At 36.5% G+C, this 21943-nt stretch overlaps 1 protein-coding gene and 2 long non-coding RNA genes across 3 annotated transcripts in view; 1 reads left to right on the forward strand and 2 right to left on the reverse strand.

Annotated features, from left to right (window-relative positions):
* LOC113638173 overlaps positions 1 to 21943 on the reverse strand; it is a 67199-nt gene that overhangs the window by 38130 nt on the left and 7126 nt on the right. The window lies entirely within an intron of this gene.
* On the reverse strand, positions 1070 to 5308 carry LOC125145778. The gene is made up of 2 exons (XR_007144210.1): positions 3576 to 5308; positions 1070 to 1500 (listed from the first exon to the last, which is right to left on the reverse strand). It is a non-coding gene; the product is annotated as an uncharacterized LOC125145778 (long non-coding RNA).
* LOC125145783 lies at positions 10412 to 13654 on the forward strand. The gene is made up of 2 exons (XR_007144218.1): positions 10412 to 10468; positions 13266 to 13654. It is a non-coding gene; the product is annotated as an uncharacterized LOC125145783 (long non-coding RNA).

The raw sequence follows: 21943 nt of genomic DNA on the forward strand, positions 1-21943 counted from the left end.
GTAATGCTGCTTTCAGTGGTATAAGTAAGTTGAGTCAAATACTCAGATTAACTCAATACAGCTAGCATTCTTATTCCTACTTCTATGTCAGTAAATAAGTATTTGACCAAACAGCACTGCTGTTTTTAATTTACAAGACTTGAAGCCAGTTGTACCACATCCTGCTGGGCCTCTCCTGCAGCGAATACCATGAACTCATAAGATGGCACATGGATAACAGAAGTCTCTAGAGCAAAGAACTTCACAAAGCTTTATAGACAAAATCAATTCAATTTAATTCCCATTTTATTTTTATAGCTCTTCTAACAACAGACATTGTCACAAAGAAGCTTTGCAGAAGTCTAGGATTAGATTTATATTTAGAACCCTAATAAGCAAGTCATACAGTAATTAGCTAGGAAAAACTCCTTTAGGGAACATGAGGAAGAAACCTTGATAGGATCCAGACTTAAAAGATAACTCATCCTCTTAGTGACAATAGATAGTAAGATTATAAAGCAGTGCATTGTAGTGATGGTAAATGTTCTAGGTATTTAATAAAAAAATTCAGGTAGAAAAAAAATTGATTTATGAAATTGTTCAACACATAAATGGGATGGGGTATAGGAAAATAAACTTTGTATTCACTTCACTTTACTTCACTTGTATGATCAAGTAAACCCACATGGCATAAAAGCAAGAAATTATATCTAGTCTAAGCTGCCTTTAGCTCTTACTGTACAACACTGATTAGTAAGTTTCAGTTATCTAATTGTTGCTCTCTCTCTCTCTCTCTCTCTCTCTCTCTCTCTCTCTCTCTCTCTCTCTCTCTCTCTCACTGTGGGTGGGTGCATGGCTGGGAACATTCAGATACAGCCATGGTGAATCCATTAACAACAGACTGGGTGAGCTTATGTAACGCTGTGTGAGTTATTTCTCTTTTCAAAAACAGTGTGTGTGTTTGTAGTAGGAGGAAAGAGAAGAAGGAGGAGTTTTGGAGTTGTGGGGAAAGAAAAAAAAGGAAATAAATGTTTTCTTCACTTCCCTAATTGTTTTACTAAAACAAATTACTAAAAGATTAACACACAGCTCTATTACACACTTTATTCACTAATACATGTTCTTTAATAACATGCCAGATGGTAGGGAAAGACCCATTGGATTTATGTCACGGACATTGAATCAAGCTGAGCGGAATTATTCACAGTTGGACAATGAAGCTTTATGTTCGGCTTACAACGCTTTCATAAGTATCTGTATGGTCGGAAGTTTACCATCGTTACAGATCATAAACCCTTGTTGTCTTTGTTTAACGAGTTAAAGTCTGTTCCTCAGATGTCATCTCCTAGGATCCAGCGATGGGCTGTGACATTAAGAGCATATGAATACAACATAATCTACAAACCTGGCAAAGATCATGCAAATGCAGATGCTCTAAGTCGGTTACCCTTGCCAACAGAATCTGTTCCTGAACAGGAAGACACTTTTTCTCTTCCGATCCGATTCCGATACCGGCATTTGCTGGATGAAAAATGAAAACACAGCTGCATCAGTGTCACCCTGGAGTGGCTAGGATGAAAGCGTTAGTCCAAAGTCATGTGTTGTGGCCTAAGTTGGACCAGGATGTGGAAAGGTTAGTTAAAACCTGTCATATCTGTCAAGAACATAGAAACGTTCCCGCTGGAGCTCCACTGCATCCCTGGAATTGGCCCGAAAAACCATGGCAAAGATTGCAATTGGATTATGCCGGACCCTTCATGGGAAAAATGTTCTTGGTCTTGATTGATGCACATTCAAAATGGATGGATGTGTATCCTGTGAACTCCGCTACATCTGCTGTAACTATTGAATGTTTGCGTACTAGCTTCAGTAACCATGGACTACCTGAACTGTTGGTATCAGATAATGCCACTTGTTTTGTGAGTGCGGAATTCAAAGAGTTCCTGAAAAAAAATGGAGTACAACATGTTACTTCTGCACCCTATCATGCTTCCAGTAATGGGTTAGTAGAAAGGGCCGTGCAAATTGTTAAAGGCATGTTAAAAAATTGTGTTGAAGGAACAATGGCAACTAAATTGGCTCGAGTTTTATTCAGTTACAGGAATACTCCTCAGACCACCACAGGACTTTCTCCATCTGAACTGTTGCATGGACGGATATTGCGATGTTCTTTGGATTTTATACATCCTGATTTAACGGGTAAGATCCAGGAACAACAACAAAAGCAAAAAGTTCATCATGACAAAAAGGCCCATGAACGTAGCTTTGGTGTTGGAGATCCAGTACTTGTTCGGAATTTTACTTATGGACCAAAATGGATTCCGGGGCACATTGAGGCTGTGACTGGACCACTGTCTTATAAAGTGATGCTGGGTGATGGGAGAGTGGTACGGAGACACGTAGATCAAATTCTTGGCCGCCAGAAGTTGCTTGTGAACCTTTCAGAGGAAGTTATGGACTGTAAATATCCTGATTTGGACTTCTCTGATAACTCAGCTCCTGTAGTGGATAAAGAGACTGATGGAACAGAGACTGGGGACATTTCTAGTGAGACTAATCCCCTTGAATTAATTGGGGATACTGCTCAACCTGGTGAGATAACCACTGAATCACTGACAAAATCCTTTAGCCCTGTTATGAGACGGTCACGAGAACCAGGAAATTGCCTGGTCATTTAAAAGATTATGAACTGAAGCAATAAACAAACAAACAAACAAACAAACAAACAAACAAACAAATAAATAAATAAATGTAAAAAAAGAAATTATATTGTAAGATGATTGTTGAATGAAGTTTAGTGTATTGTGATTTATGAAGAAGTATTTTAAACTTGGGGGTGGGGGCGGGGGTGTTATGTTCTGAGCTATGGTTGATTGACCTGTAGGGGGCAATCTATTGCCGTTTGACCTGGGTTAAATACAGCAAAGATGTTAATTGTAGATATAATCCACCTGTGATTCTGTGAAATGTGTGTGTATGGTTTGCTGCTGGTTACCCCGAGTAAATTTTCCTCTTGACCAGATCTGTCTCTCACAAGTTATTACGCACATTTACATTTACAGCATGTGACAGACTCTTATCCAGAGCGACGTACATAAGTGCTTAAATCTCTAACATTGGATACATTAATGCTGGTTCACTAGGATACATACTTAAGATACCATGAGTTTAAAACATTGTTCAAAGTTACAATGAAAAAGTTTCAAAGGTTTTTTTTCTCCTTTTCTTTTATATAAGGAAAAGATGGACAAAGAAGTGCTAGTTGAATTGTTTCTTGAATAAGCAGGTCTTTAACGTCACCTAGTATCAGATAACAAACTGTTCATTACTTCGGGCCTTGTCTGACAAAAACCAACAAATAAACCTTTTAAAACAGTATCACATTACACGGAACATTAACATTACACTACTGAATGAAAATTAAATAATGCACTGGTGTTAATGGAACAGCTCTGTGGAGGCGCTTTTTGAGCCTTACACTTTACCGTTAAAAAACAAGACAGTTTCAAGCAGTCCTCAATAAACATGTTATTCAAACGATATGCTTGTAGTTATTATAATTAAATAAAAAGACAGATTATAAAACATGCACTTACCCCATTTAAGTTTCCCCACGTGAATCCAGTCCAGTATGAGGGTTAATGCTATGAAGCAAGGGCAAAAATGGACTTCCTAATGGTGTAAGAAGAAAATACAAAAAGTTTTGGAAAAACGAACAAAAAAATAAAGTTTTGGACCGAGAGCGAGAGAAAGCGAGCGAGAGAGGGAGAGGGAGGGAGCGAGAGAGAGAGAGAGAGCAAGCGAGCGAGGGAGGGAGAGAGAGAGAGAGGGAGGGAGAGTCTTATGGTCTGTGAATGGGATTAAGTGTGGGTGAAATTCCAGGATCCGGTGTGGGGCTGTTACATCCCTTCATGCTTTGATTATCAACCGAGTGTTTTGTCTCTATCTGATGGGACTGCTCCCTAAAATGTGTATATTTACAATGTATTACAACTTTAAGTCAGACTTGATGACTGCAGCACCCGTGCCGGTACGCGCTGACTTGCGGACTCGTTTCATCGTGTATCTACAATAAAGACTACTGCACAAGGATATCCAAGTCTCCTGGTCTTCTCTGGGAAAAGTTTACAACATCATGATGGAGCAGGGTTTGTATCTCTGAGTTCTGGTCGAGTGACATTAATTCTACACACAGAGACGTTCTCTAGAAGTGTTTCCAAACTTAGGGTTACATGATGATGGTCAGGTGTCCACATACTTTTGGCCAGACAGTGTATAAAGTCAGGATATAGTATTGTAGTTTTTGAATATAGTTTCTTTCACAGAAGAAGCATAAACATGTTATTTTATACTATACATTTAATTCCAGGTGGTGTTTAATAAAATCCTGGTCACATGCTTGTGCACATTATCCCTTAATAATTGTCCAGAAAATGCTTTTATTATTCAATTTGTTTTTATTTGAAAAAAGCTTTGATCAACGCTCGTTGACTCACATATTAACATTTACAACATTTACATAGACGTCCTTATTCAGAGCGACATACTAAAGTGCATTACATATACATGACACATAACTATTTGTATCTATTGCAATTGTATTGGACATTTTTTATGTTATGTCCATCCTCTTGGTGTACTACACAGATTGTGTTAGAGCCACTGGTAAAATGCAGAAAGCTGTTTAGCATTTGTACAAACAGGACTGGGATCCAGCAGAACCAGGTGAAAATGTCAAAAACATGAAATGATTTTAAACTTTTACCAGAACTAAATATCATATCTATTCTTTTTAAGAATTTAGATATTGTGTGTTATACTATATGTGCATGAAGGTCTGCAATAAGGCTGTTCACTTTTTCAACATTTTCATTTTAACTACATTTTTACGTATAAATTTAAGGTTCCTGACATCTTCATGATAGAAGAGTTTACGCTTTGTATGATTTTGGTCATATAATGTAAGCCAGAAGTTCTATACAAATCATAACTACACAAAAATGTAGTCTATAAAAACAGCAAATCTGTTTGTTACAACAATTTACACAGAGACATCAGTATACTAATATAATAATGCAGTACATAGTATCAGTATACTACTTAGGGCTGGGTGATATTGCCTAAAATAAAAATCCCTGATTTTTTCACACACGAAAAAAAAAAAAAAAAAAAATCGATTTACGATTTAAATCGATTTTTCCTGTATATTTATATACATTCACCTGAGACAGATTCCAAGGGACCGTCTGCAAAGTGCAAAACCTGAAAAGCGGATACTATAAAAACAGTCAATAACTTCACTGTACTACACTGTACTGTCACCAGCTCACACACCACTGATGTCCTGATAGTTATACTACAACACATATTTGGGGGAAATGTCTTTTTGTATAATACTTATGATTTTTCATATGAAAAAAAAAAAAAACAGTACAGTATTACAGTGAAGTTATTGACTGTTTCTTGTATTCGCTTTTCGGGTTTTGCTCTTTGCAGACGGTCCCTTGGAATCTGTCTCAGGTGTTCGCACATACAGACTTGTATTTTGTCCAATGCGGAAATTTAGGTTGTAGCTGCCTCTCTACATTACCACGATAAAAAAAGAGGTGTTATTTGTGTACTAACAGCGTTTAGCTCAGGAGTTATTGACTCGGGAATCTCAAATCTGTGAATATGCGGCCAACTTTACTTAAGTCGCAATAAACAACATAGAGTATAATGTTTGTTGATGCATATAACAGGAATTCACTGGATCCATGATCGCTTTCCAACAATGTTTCTAAGACGGTAGGTTGTTTTTTGGTGGTGTGTTTGTGCTGCCGCGGTCTTTTTCATAACATCTCTCCCACTCGACAGCATGCCTCTGTTTAAGGTGCTGCAGTAAATTAGTCGTACTGCTACCTTTGCTAGCAATAGACTTTAAACACACTTTGCAGCGGGGTGTTCTGTGTCCAATTCCATATGACAGATGACACTGTGCCTTTCTTGGGAACGAGTTCTTCCCTGCTCGCTGCCATGTTGTTTGTGTATCTCTATGGCAAACGCGCGGGGGAGGGCTGAGCCCATTCGAAACTACGGGAACCCAGAGGGGAGCGTCAGAGGATGTTAAAGAGAAAACCGATTTTCATTCAAACAAATCAATGTAAACTACACATTCGAGTTAATCGATTTATCGCCCAGCTCTAATACTAATGATTCTTGGTTTATAATTTGGTGTTCTATACGACTTCTATAATTTCTCCTGCTACTTAAGTGGGTGGTCCAGTCACCAGAGGCTCGACTGTGGTAATGACCCCTTGCTCCGCTTCCAGAAGGAGGTCCTGGGTGATTTACCCCACTCAGAGCACAGTTAGCCTTTTTATGTAAGGGTACTGAGAGCATTAGCTGTGACAGAAACATGCGTGAACCAGACACGACTCTTCAGCACACAAAGTATGATGTCAATTTTTAACAAATTAATTTTTCTTTATAAAAAAAAAAAGTGCGCTAATCAAACACGTGCCTTTTGGGGACACAGTCACTAGATTTTACACCCCATTGGAGCTTTACTTTAAAAGGTCATGACAAATCTATTCACTTTTTGACCAGATGGTGACAGCCATGCAGTTTTCTAGATCACATCAGAGCTACTGCTTTTAATGAATTTCCACAGTTCCTTTGGACCCCTCGAGAAATTCTAGTGTATATTGTGAATACCCTTCAGCATATATTAGCTTTTTAGTGGGCTTTTGAATACCACACACAATTGTGTGCACAAATCTAGCTCACACTCATGTTTCTTCAGACTAGTGGAAGAGAAAACAAAACAGGAGAGACAGGACCAGGACCAGTGAGTGAGGCCAGTTCATTCCGGCATCATCTGGAAAAAACACAATTTAATGGTTAATTCTGGTTTGGATCTTAAAGAGCAAGAACAGAATAAAAACACGATCCTTAACGTATTTAAATAATGGTTCTGTAATAAATTAAAACTGTTTTGCAGAAAGTTAATTATCCAAGTAATTACGTATTGACTGACCTGTGGGAACCAATATTTCGGGGGACATCTTTTCAGCTGTTTTCTTTTCTGTAGATTGATGGAGTGAAAGATTAATTTATTAACATAATCCTTTATCTTTTAACCATATAATAACTTACACAACATTTGAAAAGAAATTACACCATAAAATGTTGAATACCATTTAAACAGAAAGTGAGAAAAAAAAAAGAAATAAAGGAAATACACGTCTGAACAGCTCAGTGCAGGTCTGTGTGATCAGTGCAGTGGTCAAAGCTGGTGTGATATGGTACAATACTCTATCTGGAAGAAAAGGCCTACATAAATGTTTCAGCTTATTCCCATTTGAATTTTATATTCGTCATGTCCAGGAAAATGATCAAAATATATAAATCTTCATGACGATGCTCAGTAGAATGTGTGTGTTCCATAAGCTGTGGAAGTTCTGGATGTACACTAGATGGCAGCAAACATGGTTCATCTGGTTTTCTCTTTTTTCCATTGCACCATTTTGTTTTCTGAAAACATTGTTTAGTAAAGAACATGAAACATCTGGAGTTTATCTGTTTAGAAGAAGGTGGAGTTTGTATAAGGTTGTGGTTACTGGAAGCTAGGTGGTGTTCAGTGCTGAAATACGTCCTTAGGTCTTTATACACTGCCAGGATTCTGTAAATCTCCTCTGTCCTCCATATTTACAGTAGTTCATCACAGTGGTGTATCTTCAGTGGTATTGACTGACATGTGCTTAAAGATGTTACTGTGGCTTCGTCTTTGTATGTTCTTGTTATGGTCTTCCTACTACAACTTCTGTACAGTTTTTAAATGTACTCCTTATTTTTATGACAGTCAGTTTGGAGGATGTGGTAGTGGGACAACATCTGCTGCAGCAACAACAATGAATCCTCGAACAACAAGAAAGTCTCTACCAACTTACCACAGCAACTTGTCACACAAGATGCTCCCCAGATCTGTAGGTAGTGTCCCTTCATGGAAAGATGTAGGATGGAGGAAGCCAGCCTGTGAGGAGAGTATGTTTGGTCAGGCTTCCTCAACAGGAAGATGATCACTTGCGGTGAGAGACTGGAGACTCTGCTACTGAACTGCCTCGAGGACATCACTGCTCTTCCTCATAACCCTGATGTCGTTCCTACCCCTGACCCCACTGAAGGTATTGCTGCTCCACCACTTCTGCTGCCTCCTCCTCCATCTTTGCTGCTCCTTCTGTGCCTCCATTTCCCCCTGCCACATGTGGACATTATGACAAGTCCAGGACTCTCATCCTGTCACGAATTACATCTTTCAGCTCACCTCATGGTTTCCAATGCAACAAACACCACTTAAATAGAAGATTTCTTGTATATTATCTAAGCCACATGTTTCTTCTTTAAAACAATTCATGCTCTATTCATATACATGTCTTTCCATCCATCCATCCATCCATCCATCCATCCATCCATCCATGGTCCAGCACTGCTTGCAATAGATACACGTTGCACTCAGCTGCTCGCACCACCCTCCTGTCCTGCTTGGCGCTGTTCCAAAACCATGCTGTGATGCTTCCCATCATGATGCTCTCAATGGTGCAGAAGCAGACGTTCCTTTGTACATTAGAGATCAGTCTAAAATTCCTTAAGTGTCTAAGGAGGTAAAGATGCTGAACAGTCTTCTTTCTTCACATTTTTTAATTTCATGTTTCTAGATTCTCATGTAGATATTTTGTAACCTACATTTTGAATTCTGTATCTCACTTCATTTAGATGTTTAACACTTTGTACCCAGTGGGTTGAAACTTCATTGCTTTGAGCCTCGTTCATGCCGAGCACACATTCTGAATTAAACACTGTGCATGTATTTCCTTTAATTGTCTGCATAGTTTAGAACACAACTAAGTTCGTAAAAAACATTAAACTGGCATATACACAGATTTTCTTATACAGCAAGTGTATTAACTCTCCACACTTACTTATGTGTTCTATTGAGACAAACGCACTTACCGTTTACTGAGAGCTCAACGCTGTTGAGCAGCTCCCATTTCTCTTGCACAATAGCAGATCTTTTAAAGCGTCTCACTGCCTGGTAGCTCTTGTACACACCCATATCTGCAAGCGTCAGATTTTTTAACTTCAAGGAACAGTCCCCTTTAAGCAGCTGGTCTTCAGGAACATCCACGCGACCCTCATATCCTTGACCCTGAAATGACTCCTTACCACTCCGCTCAAACACGTCCTTATCGGTGCTCCACCGTATATACGGTGTTTCACTCGCAACTCTCAGTTTACACGGCAGGATAACTGTAGACTTCTCGATACCAGATACACTAACCAAAACTTCTGCATCGAGGACACCTAAGAAAGGGAAAAATTCTTATTTTTATTTTTACACCTTCCAGGCAACGCTTGTATGTTAGGAAACTTATTTTTCATCTGTTTGATTAAAATCTGAGGTATTTACCGATACAGATGGCGATCCACACAATGCAAATGTAAAAAAAGGAGCTCATGATGCCTCTCTTATTGTCTTTACAGTGTGTGCAGGACACCTACAACATATAAATGGCAGGTTTTAACAGAGAAATTTATCAAATTAAATATAATAAAGTGTAATACAGTGAAACTTTACAGATTTTTTTATCTATACATGCTCATAAACATTGACAATACTATTTAATTATATTAAAATTCAAACCACACTGTTTAATATACTAATACTAGATTAAACAACACAAATCCTTGCCTACAAAGAAATGTATGTTGTCTTATGTATGTTGAAATATAATTAAAATATACAGGCTTTTGGCTGTGACCTGTAATACACATGTATTTTGGTTAAGAAAATAAATAAATCAAAACAGATAAATGTAAACACTTTCCAAATAACTTATTTATTTAGATATTTATTATTTATTTATGTATTATCTACCTTTTTTATGTGGAAAACACAATCATGTCCAGTGTCAGAAAATTTTACAACGCCCTTGTAATTTTTATGTACCACGAGAATGCTGAGGGGCAGGAAAGACAAGACCAGTAGGAGGCGATCATGTTTCACTTGAACAAACCTGGCTTGCTCATAGATACAGAAGTTCTGTTGGGATATGTAATGTATACTGCAGATACCCTTTATCCAATTAAACGATGTCACTGAGTCGAATTCAAGTGTATTGTAAGACGCCCATAATGCGCTCATGGCCATAAAACATGAATGCATGTTGTAGACTATGTTAACAGAACAAACAGCTCGTCCTGACACACGTCCACTATCCCAGACCGGTCCACTACACAAACGTTAACGTGATCCACAGGCGCACGAAGCCGTGTGATATTCAGACAGGTTACAACACGTTTGCTATAAGAGTAAACTTTATCCAGGTCTAAAGATCAACAGCAATTAACCGTCAGTACAGAGGAACTTTATTACCCTGTAGTTATTAAACTAAATTACACAACTGTAAGTTCTTCAAAAAGTTATGTTTAAGAAAAAAGATACAGGAAGGTTTAGTGTGTAAATTAGGCCCTAGTTTAGATTTGACTGAACAGAAAGGAGTTTCTTCAGGTCTGAACACTCAGGCCTTTGCTTCCTCTGAACAACACCTACTTCCTGTTTGTACAGTTTTTAGTGTATTATAAGGAACAACACTATTTCTTTTTTAATTATCTCTTTTCTACTGTGTACGTGTTGTCTTTCCATGCTGGTAGTTTAACTGTATTAGACTATAGACAGTAGAAACAGGATTTAGGTTTTAAAAATAAACCCCACTGCCGTATGAGGAAATAAACCACGTGACTATCTGAAAATTTTCCACTTCAAATGACGCAGCAGTTAAAAACGCGGTTTAGTGATTAAATCTATAGACTTTATTACAGTACAGTCTCAAAAATAAAGGTGAAATTAAACACAGTATAAACTAAATACTTTACTATAGAGACTATAACAACTTTACTTCAGTTTTTTTTAAATAATACAATAAATAAATAAATAAATAAATAAATAAATAAATAAATACACATCCAGAGTGTTAAAAACTATTAAATCACTAATTATTAAAACTAAAAAGATCACATTAACACAGCATATATATATATATATATATATATATATATATATATATATATATATATATATATATATATAATTAAAAGTCTAGAATAAAAAGCAGCACATATTTAAAGTGTACTAAATGATGTTGTATTGATATTATTATGATGTAGAAACAGACTCCTACCTCCATTAAGGCGGAATAAAGACCCGACTAAAATCCACGTCTCAGACGAACCGCACATAAAAACACGCAGAAACTGCTAACGTTCAGGAACTGAAACGAAACCTAACTTCTTCCAAACACTGCCACCTAGTGTTAGAATACACGTCCTTCCTGAAGCAATAACAGATCTTTAGTTCTTCCTCTTCCTAAAAAACACGTCTACAAAAACACAATAATAATAATGACTGGTTCATTGATGAACCTTATTTTTTGTACACTATATTTATATTTCCACATGTAAGATATTTAGTAGAAAGATGAACAGTTGGTGCTAAAATGCATCAAGTTTAATAATTTTATCACTAAAAAGTCTGGCGTTATATGTTGATCTTTCAGCTGCTTCCTGTCTGGGGACACAGCAGTGGATAATTTCCAATGCAACCACATGTTTTAGACACTTTTTAGACACGTTTTAGACCACATGTTTTAGACACTTTTTAGACGCATGTTTTAGACCACATGTTTTAGACACTTTTTAGACGCATGTTTTAGACCACATGTTTTAGACACTTTTTAGACACATGTTTTAGACCACATGTTTTAGACCCATGTTATAGACACATGTTTTAGACACATGTTATAGACACATGTTTTAGACCTCATGTTTTAGACACATGTTATAGACACATGTTTTAGACACATGTTATAGACACAAGTTTTAGACACATGTTTTAGACACATGTTATAGACACATGTTTTAGACACATGTTATAGACACATGTTTTAGACACATGTTAAAGTCACATGTTTTAGACACATGTTTTAGACCACATGTTTTAGACACATGTTATAGACACATGTTTTAGACACGTTTTAGACCCATGTTATAGACACATGTTTTAGACACATGTTATAGACACATGTTTTAGACACATGTTTTAGACACATGTTATAGACACGTTTTAGACACATGTTATAGACACATGTTTTAGGCACATGTTTTAGACACATGTTTTAGGCACATGTTTTAGACACATGTTTTAGGCACATGTTTTAGACCACATGTTTTAAGCACATGTTTTAGACACATGTTCCTGAAGCATCCTTCCAATGTTTATCCAGGTGTAAAGCTCATGGCTTTTCTGCAGTTGAAGATTACTGTAATTAAAAGACCTAGATTTACATGGATTTGTTTGTCAGATGCTTTTTATAATATAAAAATCACACCAAGGATCTTCTCTGATCTGGTCTGAGTCTTCAAACGATGTCTAAAGACCTTCCACTTCCAGAAGTACTTAAATTAGCACGTTAAAAATGTGCCATCTTTGTGTTTTTCTTACTATATCACCTCCCAGTATTTTATTAGCTAGATGCTACTTTTACTCTGTGGCACAGATACTCTATATAATACTCTATATATATACTCTATATAACACTCTATATACTCTATATAATACTCTATATACTCTATATAATACTCTATATAATACTCTATATACTCTATATATCAAATAAAATTATATATTATATAACACTTTATATACTGTATATAATACTCTATACTCTATACACATATAATTCTCTACATACTCTATATAACTCTATCACCTAATCGCTGCTTAAAGATCAAGTGAGGAGGGTATTTATGACCACGTTTCTGCATAAACGTTAAAATTAGCTCCACATAGCCACGATGTTCTCTGCCACAGTTTCGTCTCTTCATTTCTGAATGTCACCGTGTACTGGGTTTCTATTTTCATTTCATCTTGTTCAGAAATGTCTAATAATGAATAAGATATGATACATATATCTTATATAATAATATGTGATACAGGATAAAAAAACTAATCTAGTTGATGTGCAATCTTGATCGAACACAACGTTACACTACACAAACGTTAACGTGATCCAAAGGTGCATGAAGCCGTGTGATATTCAGACAGGTCACAACACGTTTGCTATAAGAGTAAACTTTATCCAGGTCTAAAGATCAACAGCAATTAACCGTCAGTACAAAGGAACTGTATTACCCTGTAGTTATTAAACTAAATTACACAACTGTAAGTTCTTCAAAAAGTTAAGATACAGGTTTAGTGTGTAAATTAGGCCCTAGTTTAGATTTGACTGAACAGAAAGGAGTTTCTTCAGGTCTCAACACTCAGGCCTTTGTTTCCTCTGAACAACACCTACTTCCTGTGTGTACAGTTTTTAGTGTATTATAAGGAACAACACTATTTCTTTTTTAATTATCTCTTTTCTACTGTGTACGTGTTGTCTTTCCATGCTGGTAGTTTAACTGTATTAGACTTAAGACAGTAGAAACAATAGAAACAGGATTTAGGTTTTAAAAATAAACCCCACTGCCGTATGAGGAAATAAACCACGTGACTCTCTGAAAAATTTCCACTTCAAATGACGCATCAGTTAAAAACACGGTTTAGTGATTAAATCTATAGACTTTAATACAGTATAGTCTTTAGACACATGTTTTAGACCACATGTTTTAGAGACATGTTTTAGACCACATGTTATAGACACATGTTTTAGCCCACATGTTTTTGACCCATGTTATAGACACATGTTTTAGACCAAATGTTTTAGACCACATGTTTTAAGCACATGTTTTAGATACATGTTCCTGAAGCATCCTTCCAATGTTTATCCAGGTGCAAAGCTCATGGCTTTTCTGCAGTTGAAGATTACTGTAATTAAAAACCTAGATTTACATGGATTTGTTTGTCAGATGCTTTTTATAATATAAAAATCACACCAAGGATCTTCTCTGATCTGGTCTGAGTCTTCAAACGATGTCTAAAGACCTTCCACTTCCTGAAGTACTTAAATTAGCATGTTAAAAATGTGCCATCTTTGTGTTTTTCTTACTATATCACTCTGTGGCACAGATACTCTATATAATACTCTATATAACACTCTATAAACTCTATATAATACTCGATATACTCTATATATCAAATCAAATTATATATTATATATTATAACACTTTATATACTGTATATAATACTCTATATACTCTATACACTATATATAATACTCTATACACTCTATATAATACTCTACATACACTATATAACACTAATCACCTAATCGCTGCTTAAAGATCAAGTGAGGAGGGTATTTATGACCACGTTTCTGCATAAACGTTAAAATTAGCTCCACATAGCCACAATGTTCTCTGCCACAGTTTCGTGTCTTCATTTCTGAAAGTCCCCGTGTACTGGGTTTCTATTTTCATTTCATCTTGTTCAGAAATGTCTAATAATGAATAAGATATGATACATATATCTTATATAATAATATATGATACAGGATAAAAAACTAATCTAGTTGATGTGCAATCTTGATCGAACACAACGTTGTGACATAAACAGTATAACTGCCAGGGCATTAGATAGTGTTTCCTTTAACAATATATGATATATTCAGATATGATGTTCAAGTTCCAGTTTCTTTATTTGTTATTTCGCTACATGTTGAGACATGCAGTGGAACAAGATTAAACAAGACATTTATAATTTAAATACACAAAAGAATATACACTCAAGCAGTAAATATAGGTATGAAGACTCTACAATGCTTCCTTGATATTGTACACGTGCAACAGGAGGCATTCAAGGTCAGCAGCTGGTAGCAGACTAGTGCAAGATGTGGTGTGCAACATGAGCATGTAAACATTTAAACATTACTGATGGGTCCGGAAACGGGGGGGACAAGACTAACAGACATACACACACCGTTTTTGGGACCTGGAGTTTTTAGGAACTTAACTGGGTTTGTGACTTCAGTGACTGTATCATACTTTTAATTTGGAAATCTAGTGTGACTGATATAAAGGATTAAAAATTTGTGAAAAATCCAGGGACAAAATCTTAAACTAGCAGTTCATTTGTCAGAGCAGAAGGAACTGAAAGTATGATAGCTGTGGTTTTGTTTTCCTGTAAAGGCTGTGAGCTGTTCTTGTTCCTCTAAGTCACATGGTTCTCTGTTTGTTCTTTGGTGTTGGGTGGTTGACTTTGTAGGCAGCTGCTCTGCAGCATTTTTGTCATGCATGCTCAGAAACAAAAGTGCACTTGTATTTATGTATGTCAAGAGGAAGAAGCCTTTGTTTGTCACATATACATTACAGCACAATAAAATTCTTTTTTTTTTTAATATCCCAGCTTTGGAAGCTGTGGTCAGGGCACAGGGCCAGCCATGATACAGGGCCCTTGGAGCAGGTAAGGTTAAGGGCCTTGCTCAGGAATCAGACATTTACATTTACTGTACATTAACATTTATTTGGCAGACGCCCTTATCCAGAGCGACGTATATAAGTGCTTAAATCTCTATGATTGGATACATTAATTCTGGCTCACTAGGTTACATACTTAAGATACCATGAGTTTAAAACATTCTTCAGAGTTACAATGAAAAAGTTTCAAAAAGTTTTTTTTTTTTTTCTTCAGACCTTCTGAACAGTGACACAGCATTTTAACCACTAAGCCATTTTCTTCCCGAGACATCAGACATGGTCTTTCCCAGGGTATATCCCAGATGGCTGTTCAGCTCTAGTTAGGAATTCCATGCTCAAAATGAACAAACATGTTTAAAGTTTAAACAGGCTCAGGGCACTTTTCTGGGCATTAATCTGGTGCCGCACACATGAGGACGAGGTCCCCTTTTGAGTCTTGCTCCTCCCAAACTTTATTCTACTAGTTACTATTTATATTTAAATTTCATATCTGATTCATGCAAAACTGCATTATGACAATATCCGTTGTTAAAAGGGCTATGGAAATAAAACTGAATTGAAATGAATATGTGTTTTCTGTATAATGAGACCACTGGGCAGTTATTCTGATACAGCAAGTAGCCTCACTTTCTGCGAACCTGTTGGTAAGCCTACCTGTGAAGGCTACATGTACAACAAAGAACATCCTGTATCTATATTAAGCACCACAGTGTCAATGTGTCAGTGTTAATGCTTTGGACTGAACATAGAGCTTTACACAGTCGCAAGTGATCAGCTCGGTTTTTAATAGACTATATACAGCCAGGTCAAGCTGTTTGTAAGAGTGTACAGCAAGCTCAGGTGTAAGGCACTTCAGCTGGTAAATCACAAGGTCAGCTAGTCCCACAGTAGCTATGAGTATCAACCATCAACTATTTGCTCAGTTCAGCAGTGCTGCACGATAATGAAGCCTTGTGATCCTGCAACTGAGAAACGTTCATGAAGTTACTGTGTGAATATGAAGTTACTGTGAGACCAGCAACAGATTTGGAGCACAAAGTCACCTGCAGCTCTGACCCTGGTCTCATGCTGCTACTGTATACAGATGAACCTGAAATACTTGTTATGTGATTAAAGCAAGAGTCAGTTAATACTGATGAGGTGTTATAGTGTGATATGTTCACCATTTATACACTGTTTTGAAACAATTTAATTTACTGCAGTTTAAACAATCACTGTTTATTTTATCCTAAACAGATGAAAATTCAAAACCAACCAGATACAGTCGAAAAAAGCTTTAGTTAAAGATGACAATAGGAAAAGTATCACATCAGTAACTTTAACTATAAAATGGTTCTTAGTGCCACTGTTTCAGTATATTTTTTATAAACTGATAATATCTTTTTAAAAAGGTTGTTTTATGACTAATTTTCTGTATATCCTCTCATATCTCATCATTGCTCTGCACTTAATGTTGAAGTTTGAAGTTTAATTTCTAGTCCTGTTCAGGCTTTCCCACTGCGTAAAGGAAAGAACAATTCTAGTCATAACTGTTAGACGGAGCTGTTTTTTCAAAACTGTAAAGCCAGAACATGTCAGTTCACTGTACAGGTATTAAACTGTTATGGAATGATGACAAGTAAAGACCAGTCATTTAACACTTAGTTCATTTTATTTATATAAAATAATTTTAAGTCATATATTTAGAGGTAGCATTAAGCAGAACTTGATTTTGGTAGATTTCTATAATCTACAGAATTTTGTGACAGACAGACAGACAGACAGACAGACAGACAGACATCAGGAGCTTGTTTACCACAACACTACCGAATGTTCCTGATTTTGAAGCCATGTGATTTAGATCTTGCTTTGTATCCAGTGCACAAAGGATTACGTGTCTTTACTATCTTTAGAGTTCATTGTATGTCTGAGTGCAGAGGACAAGGCACTAAACTTCCTCATTTCCCCAAAGCTTAATGTTTAATAAACTGTGTATTGTGTTGTTATAGCAAATAAATGGTATTATTGCAGCTCTATTCATTTTAGCTGAAAGGTCAGTTCTTCAGTTGTTGCTAAATGCCGTAAATGTAAATGATTAATAAATGCCGTAAATGTAAATGATTAATACCACATTATGGTCAAACATGACATATGGTCAGCTAACCTTCAGACCTGATTACACTGGAACTATGAGGTAATGTCAATAATATTAGATAGTTATAATGTGTGTGTATACAGAATGTGGAGCTAATCGATATTTTCTCCTCCAGACACTTATTTCTTTGAGGCTGTAAATTAAAAAAGGCTGTTGGACCTTGGGATCTTATAAAACCAGCTTTAACCCTGAGTTTGGAAATCAAACCTTTTGTTTATAAAAATATTTACACCAACATCTGTTATATTTCAAATATATTTCAATTGTTTGTTTTCAGTACAATATTAACACTCACATGGTGACATTTGTAAGAAATTAACAAGCGCAACTAAACACGATGACATCTGCTGGTAAATTTGTGTTACTGCATCTGGAGAACACAAAAAAATATAATTTTGTTTGAATGACTGAAAGGTGAAAGTGTGGAGCAGGAAATGAACATATGAGCTCATCTGTGAAACATGGGGGTGGTAGTTGTGGCTTAGATCATTTTTATATATATGTATTTATGTAATTGTAAAAGATGAGGTAATATTGTGAGTTATTTTGAGCAACATTTCTGTCATTGGTTTAATGGAGGAAGGATTAACATGGCAATAAGGATGAATTGTTTAGACTCATCTGTTAAGCTTGAATAGGCTTTGTGTAGCTTATGAACTAACACTAACATCAATGTTTTAAAAATGTGGATAATATGGCTAAAAAAAAACAAAACAAAACAAAAAAAATAACCCATAATAATATGGATAAGAAATGTCCATTTTATATATGTTTTATATTAAAGTTTTAATAAGAAGTGTAACATTTAAAAGTAGAATGAAATTGTATCTGCAGAAATGTCCCAAACATTCCAAGAAAGAAAGATGGTGGAAGGTTTTGACTCTGAGATATCAATAAGTCATTAGTTACATTAGAAATCTTTAGTCCCCACAGTAATTTGTGTCGCTAATCCTTAGTGATGATGGAGCTTATGATGGAAGCAGCAGAATGAATTTACAAGTCTACAAGAACATTTGTGTGATCATTAAAGAAAAATTTGTCCAGACTAATTTGGAGGAACTTCATCATGCAGACAGACAATGATCCAAAACACACAGAAACTCAACACATGTCTTTATCAGGGGGAAATGTGGAAGGTTTTAGATCTGACAGGTCAGAGTCTGAGCAGCATTTCACCTTCCACTGGACCATAAACTGTAGAAATGACATTAATTACATTGACATTATTTCCTGTCCAGTGTCACCTAAATGAGGATGAAGTTCTCTTCTGAGTCTGGTTCCTCTTAAGGTTTCTTCCTCATATCATCTTAGGGAGATTTTCTCACCACCATCACCTCATACTTGATCATTAGGAATAAAAATTGTTTATTTATTTTATCTTTTCGCTGTTCACTGTTCAGGGTCACCACAGTGGACCACATGGTCCACATATTAGGTTTGGCACAGGTTTAACACCGGAAACCTTCTTGACGCAACCCACCTATATTTATCTGGGCTCATTACCGACACTGAGAGTTAACTGTACAGTGGTTGGGTTAGATCACTGCCCAGGAATCGAACCCAGGCCATGACAATGAGATCCTGCTGCTGGACAACCTTGGGGCATCATTAGGGATAGATGTTAGAGATAAATAGTAAACAATTTTCTTCTCTATCTATACTTCTGTAACTATTCTGCTGCTTTGAAACAATGTCAAAGTCGGGGTTTTAATAACTCCACCTAACACATCCAGACGTTCTCTTACAGACATTACATTGTTCTCACTGTTGCTAATCCTCTTTAGTGTCTGAATACGCAGCTCTAAAGTTAAAATCTTATCCATCAGAGAGACATATACTAAACATTTTTCACAAATAAAAGTACAACATATGATAACAGAAGAATTAAAATATGAGCTCAACACAGTGAACATGCTGAATGTTTACCACCTAAAGTGTTTAACTGAGACTGCTGGAGGTGTAAAAAAGTCAACACACTGTCTGTTCATCTGTTTGTTTAAAACTTAAATCAACTCAGTCAACTGTCTGTGAAACATTTACTGTAGGAAGTAGAAGACAATGAACTTAAGTCAGGTTTTAGAGATGAAGTGAGTGTAGTGGAACATTTTAAGCTGTTATTTTAGAGCATAAAAGAACTCTGTGTGTGACCAAGATTAGGAGAAGATCATTGTAGATCAGACACAGGAAATTTTCTTAATCACAAGATAAAGTGAGTTCATAAGAAAGGTTTCCACACATCTGACTGCTGATTGCTGGGAATTGTGTTTGAACAAGGAGACTTTAGTGAAGTAATCAGAAGAGATCATCACTTTCATGTACAGTATGTGACTAATGTTTTAGTGCTATTCTAAAATATTGGGTGCCCCTGTGGCTTGTTGAGGTGTTGCATCAGAAATCACTACTTAAAGCTTCTGGCACTCAGACATTGTTGTAATATGACACTAAACAGATGGCAGTAGGACATTTAATTCATACTGAATCACAGGAAATGTTCTTCTGTCTCTGAGTAAAGCTGAGATTTGAATTCTTGTCTTTGTTTATCTAAATCTGTGGTCTGTTCTGTCAGTAGTTTAATGTTCTGCTCTGTGTGATAAACACCATCACTGGTGTATATAATTATTCAATTCAATTCAATTCAATTCAAGTTTATTTGTATAGCGCTTTTTACAATAGACATTGTCTCAAAGCAGCTTTACAGAACATAAACATAGAGCAGAAGGTAAACATAATTAATGATAAAGGAATTAACGAATAATAAAAGAAATAAGAATTAACAGAATAAAAATTCTAGATTATTATTAGTTGTTTATAGTTCACAGTGTGTATGTATTTATTCCCCTATGAGCAAGTCTGAGGTGACTCAGGCAGCAGTGGCAAGGAAAAACTCCCTTAAATTGGTAAAGGAAGAAACCTTGATCGGAACCGGACTCAAGGGGGAACCCATCCTCATATGGGTGACACTGGGGTTGTGATTGTAATATACAGTCAGTTAAATGTTGTATTGGTGTAAGGATCATGGACTTCGGATCTCCTTAGTATCACAGAGTCTAACTGGAGATGTCTCAGGATTCTTAGAGTCGGCCTCGGCTCAGTGGACGTCCAAAGGCTTCGTCCCACAGAGGATGTTGGGAGCTGGTACAGTGTCTGGATGCCTCGGGATAGGTACAAAGAGAAAAGCAGTGGAAAGGGATTAACATATCTGCTGTTCATAAAATGTGCTGGTCTGATGTACTGGTGCATGATATTATGGGATGTATTATGTGTACGCCTGACTAAAGAGATGAGTTTTTAATCTACGTTTAAACTGGGAAAGTGTGTCTGTGCCCCGAACACTATCAGGAAGACTATTCCAAAGTTTGGGAGCTAAATAAGAAAACGCTCTACCACCTTTAGTAGACTTAGATATTCTGGGAACTACCAGAAGTCCTGAGTTTTGTGATCTCAGAGAGCGTGAAGGATTGTAACGTGTTAGAAGACTAGTTAGATACATGGGAGCTAAACCATTAAGAGCCTTGTACGTAAGTAGCAGCAGTTTGTAGTCAATTCTAAACTTAAAAGGTAGCCAGTGTAGAGATGATAAAATTGGGGTTATATGGTCATACTTTCTTGTCCTAGTGAGAACTCTGGCAGCTGCATTTTGGACTAACTGTAACCTATTTATTAAAGATGCAGGACAACCACCTAGTAATGCATTACAATAGTCCAGTCTAGAGGTCATGAACGCATGAACTAGCTTCTCAGCATCAGATACAGACAGGATGTTTCTCAGCTTGGCAATGTTTCTAAGGTGGAAGAAGGCTGTTTTATTAGTATGGGTGATATGATTTTTAAAAGACAAGTTACTGTCTAATATAACACCGAGGTCTTTCACTGTCGAGCTACAAGTAACAGTACATCCCTCTAAATGGGAGTTAAGTTGTGAGAGTTTCTGTGCACTGGTTTTTGGACCTATGAGTAGTATTTCTGTCTTATCGGAGTTTAACAATAGAAAGTTGCAGCTCATCCAGTCTTTTATCTCTCTAAGGCACTGAGATAATTTGGACACTGTGGCTATTTCATCTGGTTTTGATGAGATATATAACTGTGTGTCATCAGCATAACAATGGAAACTAATCCCATAGAATCCATAGTCCTAGAACTGATCCTTGAGGGACCCCATAATTAACTGGTAGTAAACTGGAGGATTCACCATTTAATTCTACAAAATGGTATCGGTCAGACAGGTAGGATCTAAACCAGCTTAAAGCCTGACCATGAATACCTGTGTAATATTGTAAGCGATCTAGAAGAATGTTGTGGTCTATAGTGTCAAATGCAGCACTAAGGTCAAGTAGAACTAATAGTGACATACAGTCTTGGTCCGAAGCTAAGAACAAGTTGTT

This window comes from Tachysurus fulvidraco, chromosome 10, assembly GCF_022655615.1.
Source record: "Tachysurus fulvidraco isolate hzauxx_2018 chromosome 10, HZAU_PFXX_2.0, whole genome shotgun sequence".
NCBI lineage: Eukaryota > Metazoa > Chordata > Actinopteri > Siluriformes > Bagridae > Tachysurus > Tachysurus fulvidraco.